This window comes from Helianthus annuus, chromosome 17, assembly GCF_002127325.2.
Source record: "Helianthus annuus cultivar XRQ/B chromosome 17, HanXRQr2.0-SUNRISE, whole genome shotgun sequence".
Classification (NCBI taxonomy): domain Eukaryota; kingdom Viridiplantae; phylum Streptophyta; class Magnoliopsida; order Asterales; family Asteraceae; genus Helianthus; species Helianthus annuus.
In genome coordinates this window covers 57,576,562-57,583,015 of record NC_035449.2, presented here as the reverse complement: position 1 = coordinate 57,583,015, position 6,454 = coordinate 57,576,562, and positions in this window count along the sequence as shown.

The following is a 6,454-nucleotide window of genomic DNA, read 5'->3' as shown; positions in this document are numbered from 1 at the left end:
GACTGTCGGGATAAAACCCTCTTTTCATAACAGTTACCTCATTCCACACGCCCCGTTTTGCCGAAAACGCTCTGGTTCCAGGCGATTTTCCGCAGATTTTCGACGTCACTACCACGTTTAACAACATCAAGGTATGATTCTATCATCTTTAGTAGTTAGATTAGTACTTGCACGTAGTTAAAACATCAAAAATTTGAGAAAAATCTAGGGTTCTTCGTGTTCATCCGGATCGAACTTCAAATCTTTGATGCAATCTGTTAGTAGTAGTTTAGGTTAGTGTAGTAGGAAGTAAATAAACATGTATTGTTGATGGATTCGTTCGATTTCCTACTAAAACCTCAAACCCTTGTTTTTGAACCGAAAAAGACGAAATTGGAAGGGTAAACGGTTTGTTTTGGGAAAAACGACACTTAGGGTTTCATTTTCAGGGGAAACCGCAACTACTTGGCTAAAAATTTTCAGGTTTTCGGAACCGGGACGAAAAATGAAGTTTTTAGGTTACAGACGCCTGGACACGGGGCCGTGTCCGCTGAACACGGGGCCGTGTCCAGCCCACTGTTTGCAGTTTCTTTAAAAATTTCTTTGTTTCGTACTAACTTTTGGTGTATTCTTTCAGATGTCAAAGTTCACAAGGTTCAATGCAAGCGAACTCGATGCTAGGGCGCGATATGAGATACTCCAAACAAGACCCGAGGAGTACCCTAGACGAGCATGTACGGACTTGTTAACTATGGTAAACCAACTAGACCGATTCAACAACATCGTGACAGGGCCACTAGCAGTTGCATTGAACACTCGGCTTCGGTCGGTGCATCAATGCACAATGGAGTTTTACAGTACTTTTGCCTTCAATTCGAGGTGTGACCCATTTGACAATGAAGGGGTCGCATTTCGGTGTGGCGGGACAAAGTACTCAATCTCCATGGCACAGTTTGGATCTATAATAGGACTATACGGTGAAGAGGAATCGGGAAATGAGGAAAACACTGGGGGATTACGAGACTTGGATGAGACCGAACGTGAAGCCGCATGGGCCCAAATCGGTGAAGGAATCTACAACCCTAGCAGCACCAAGAGTACCAAACTGAGGGACCCGCTATACCGCTACATTCATAGGCTCCTCACCTACTCGCTGAACCAGCGTCACGACAGTAGTGGCGTTGTGGGGTTGAAAGATTTGGTTGTCCTTCACTGCATCCACAACCGGAAGCCTCTCGATGTTCCATATCTCCTGTTGCGAAACATGCATCTCAATCGCCTTGCTCGCGCTCCAACACCTATCTTCTTTGGGGGATGGGTGTACCGTCTTTTCAAGCACTTCACAAACATTCCAAGGTCCTTTGAAAGAAGTCCATGGTCGGGACGAGTTGACTACCACATTTGCCGAGCCAAGAACTTACTTTATGAGGCGGAAGACGGAACGGTGAGCTTCCAAGGAACACAAGGCTATGCATGGAACCCACAGGAGGCCCTAGTTCTTCATGCACCACCTCCCCAATACCAGTACCAACCCCATGGCGATCCGGGTCAATCCTCCTCACAAGGAGGCGGTTTTCCTAACTTTCAAAGTTTACATGATCTTTTGCAGGAAAACCTCATGTGTACCAGGAACACCTACAATCTCGCCAACAACACATACCACCGGGTCGGAGCTATTGAGCGCAACATCAACGATATATAAGATGATATCGGTAGCATCCGGGAGTATATGGCGGGGCATGGGGGTGGATGTGAGGATAGCGATGAAGACATGGAGTAGGAGGTTTGAAGGGACAAGGAGCGGGCTGATGGTGAGCCCACAGGTTTAAGTACCCTTTTCTATCGAACAATTTATGGCCTGCGTGCCACTTGTTGAACAATTTACTTTCCTTGACTACTTTTTATTTCCGTTTTATTTTTCTTTTATGCTTGGAGACAATTAACTGTGGTAATGTAGGATGTTTGATGTTGCTTGGTGTGGTATTGAGTGATGAAACAGGTACAAACAGAGGCTTAGAGTGCTAGACCTTGGCACTAATAGGCCCAAAATGGAGAAACCAGGAGAAGAAACCTGTTTTTTCAGGCTTACAGACTGTCCACACGGGGACGTGTCCAGCCGACACGCCCCCGTGCTCATCTCCCAGACCTGCTGTTTGGTTACTGACCTGCAATTATTTGCCAGACACAGGGCCGTGTCTAACCAACACGCCCCCGTGTTCACCTTCTGTAAGTTTTCGTTACTGGCAGTTCACCATGGGGTCGTGTCCACTGGACACGGGGCCGTGTCCAGACTGCCAGTAACATAAATCTTTGCTTTTTAACACCACATTACACATCCAGTCAACCTAAAAATTTATTTTTGGGACACATTGAGGACAATGTGTAATTTAAGTGTGGGGGGGAAGCTAACACCTTGAAATTTTGCAAGTCCTAACAACAAGCCTTGCACAAAACTCTATTGGAACCGCTAAACACCCCAAATTTTTTCAAAAAAATTTTCATTTTTTTTACTTGTCTAAAGTTTAAGTTAGGAATCCCAAGATTAATAAGGTTATATTTTTATAAATTTTACAACCGAGAGCGTCGTGATAACAAGAACCAACATAAGAAAATTATGAAATGGCATAACAAATCTAGTTAAAATTTGATTATATAAACTTGATCACATTAAAAATCTATTCCCACAAAAGTGAGTTTTGAGCCTTTATTAAGCATACAAATTTACATCCTTAGACTAAATGCTCATTTTTCGTTTCTTGTGTGAATAGCCGCTTGGTTCTTACAACTCTAGAACTTGCCACGACGATTCATTCCCGGTCCTTACCAACTTAAACCCAAGTAAGTAAATGATGGAGGCATTAGGACTAACCATTTTTCTTTCTACACCATTATTTTTCAATTTTTCTTACCTACCCAAAATCCCCCTAGTTAACCCCTTTAAGCCTAAACCTTTCGTTTCTTTACCCTAAACCCTTTTTACCCACCAAAAACCCTTTTTACCTTTTTATTTTTCACCCTTTATTTTAGTAACAAGCTCGATTTTTCGCAAGCTCGTTCTTTTATGAGACTGAATATATATATATATATATATATATATATATATATATATATATATATATATATATATATATATATATATATATATATATATATATATATATATATATATATATATATATATATATATATATATATATGATGAAGTTAAAAACAAACAAAGCTATGCAAACAAAAGCTTGTTTGGAGAAATACTTCAAAATAAAAAGTCACTAAAAACAAAGTGTTTTACGAAAAACTGACGCTTTTTACGCTTTTCGCCTTTTTTACTAACCACTAACCCAACCACCCACCTTTAGCCCAAGCCTAACCCTTCACCCGAAAAAGTTCTCTTGATATTTGCAAAGGTATAAAGTTAAAAAGGAGGAGGATTGATTGCTTGGCAAGCCTATGGTAGGCGTAAGTTCCATACCGCTCTCGAGTGATTCACTAAAAATACACCTTCGGCCGAGTGTTGAGTGATTTCTCCCGTGAGGTATGTGAACTTGTATATAAATGAAATTTTAAAAAGGCATGTTACGCCCAAATAAGTAATTTATCTTATGAAACGTTCTAAATAAATCATAACGAATAGGATTGTAAATAAATAAATTTAAAACCCAATAAAGATCTTGGATTCCCGACACTCAAAGACAAGCCCAAAAACCTTCTCTTCTACCCATTCCATTTGGGAGTGTAAGCCACATATTAAAGAGTTTTGCTTGAGGACAAGCAAAAGTTCAAGTGTTGGGTATTTGATGTGTGTAAAATGCAACATATAAATTACATCAAATAAGGCATAAAACTAACCCTTTTTAAGTACTAATGTTGGAAAAAGAGTGTTTTTGTCTTCCTTTTGTATTTTCAGGATGAAATGAGCTCAAATTCACAAAAGAAGCAAAAAGACAACTAATTCTAACATAAATACAAGAAAAGGAACAAAAGTAGATTGCTCGAACCCTCAACGGCATCCTCCCAAGCAAAGAAAAGAAAACAGAAGCCTGAACACGCCCCGTGCTCAGCCAGCACGGGGCCGTGCCCAAGAAGCAGCAGAAAAGACAAACCTGTAGAAGCTTCTATTGCCCACCACGGGGCCGTGTCCAGTGAGCACGGGGGCGTGGCGAAAGTACAGCAGGCGCATTAATTGTAATTGCGAATTACAATTAATGAAGAGAGAGAGTGTCAGACGGGCACGGGGGCGTGTCCCGCGGACACGGGGCCGTGCCCAGCCTTCTGTTCAGCGTATAAATAGGAGTGCTTGGTTTCATTCCAACTCATCCCTTGGCACACCACCTCTCTCATACTTCATCCACCACCCACCACCACCATAACACCATCATCCACCACCACCACCATCATCCATTGTCCATCGTAGAGTGTGTGAGTCGTCTCGGGATCCAAGATTGATAGTAAGAGTTCTTGACAATCAAGGCCATGTTTGCCTAAGTCTCTTACATCACTTGGTGAAGACAAGTGTTTAGTATAATACTTTTTATTTTTAATCTTTTGCACTTTTTATTTGGTTTTGTATTACTGACTTTAATAACTAGTTGCTTATGTTGAAGGTGATCTTTCCTTATCGTTTGTCTGTGGTGTCTTGGCATTATTTTACTGTCTATATAAAATAAAAGATTTTCACCATTCATATCTCCACGGTCTATATGGAGGTATGTTGGCTACCTGGTCGGGGGTTAAGGGAACGGTTTGGTAAGGGTCTTGCCCTTGTTCAGCGTTTAGAGGTCCTGCAAGGGACCTGGGTCAAATTTAGTAGGATCTCCTTCAATGCCCATAGGTATTGGATGACGAGGATCCAAACTCTTTGACCCCCTCATAAGTTAACTACTATTAATACTATAACCCGGCTATTTAGGACTGTATCCCTGCTGACTCAGACTACTTAGCCGAGGGTAACGTCACCGCCAAAAGCGGGGCCTACCATAATTTGCATTAATAACTTAATTCATTATCTTCCAATAATCCAACCTTTTAGGATTGTGTCCTTGCTGACTCAAACTACTGGGTTGAGGGTAACGTCGCCTTCAAAAGAGGGGCCTACTACAATAACTAAGATAATCTCTTAAACAAGTGCAAAAGTGCAAAAATAATCAAAGGTTATACTAACACACGACTCAGATCCAAGTGATTCATCTTGTCTATCTGTTTTTATTTTATTTTTATTTTTCAGCATTTAGTTAGTTTTTATTTTCTTAGTTTAAAAACCTTTTCTAACTTTTTGATTTGATTAGACGTTGAGGATAAACCGGTATTAAAAGCTCTTGTGTCCTTGGACGACCTCGGTATCTTACCAACACAATACTACGTCCACGATGGGTGCACTTGCCCATATGTGTGTTTAGTGTTAGTAAATATCGTGTTTTATAAATTTAAAACTTGGCTAAAGGTGTAAAAAAGGGCTTAATTATACATAAAAAAATATATTACACTACACACGCATCAACTTCCCATAAAAGACCCTTATTAAATTCGAAATAATTGCCAGCCAGAAGCTTCTGGCTGGGCGCCACAAAATCAGGGACTGGGTGGTGGGGTGCCACCTTGTTTTTCAGCTCATGTACTACCTTCAGACTCTCGCCGGGTGCCAGAAACTCCTCCCGGGGAGCCAGAGGCTCTTTTTTCAGCTCTTTAACTCTATTTCAACTCCTCGACCTTTCCAACATGCTCCAAGACTTGACACTTCAATATTTTTACTCGTTTCGGTTTCTCGCATATTTGAACATCAAGACCTACGAAACACGATTTGATCAATAGCATGCATATTCTAACGAAAAACAAAACTAAATATAACGAAAATTATACAAACTTTACACGAATAAAAGATGTATTTTGCAATACATCAAATCTCAGTTAAATAAATGCACATTCCTCGAGTTCCGAGTCTAGACAAAGAACATAGGACAAACTCTGTTTTGTTTTGTTTTATTTGGTCTTTATTTTATATATATTGTTGTTGTTATCTTAAATCATGTTTGCAGGTCAAGAATGCCGCCAAGGTTTTTGAGAGGGAGAGGCAAGGGCCCAGTTACGGGCCATGACCATGAAGCCGGACCTTCGCACCGGCGTACCCCCTTTATCACAATGAGCACTAGCCCACAGGAGCCGTAGAGGGTTTACGTCGAACCCGGGAGGCGATCAGTCTCCTTAAGTTCCTCACCGTCTTATTTGCATTATTTCAGGCCGCAATCCGAAAACGAGCCCAACCACCCTCTGCCTTCCTTCATACCCTTGCAGAGGTCCAACTCACACCACTCTTTTGGTGACCCCACTCCCGCATTCCAAAGCCGGTTCAACCCGGCTAACTATCTTCAAGAACCCGTGGGTTTTAACCCACTAGGATCCAAGGATCTCTTCTCGGGTGAAAATGATATGGATGAAGACACGGATCCCGCGGAGCCTGCGACCGGGACCCCGAACCACCCCA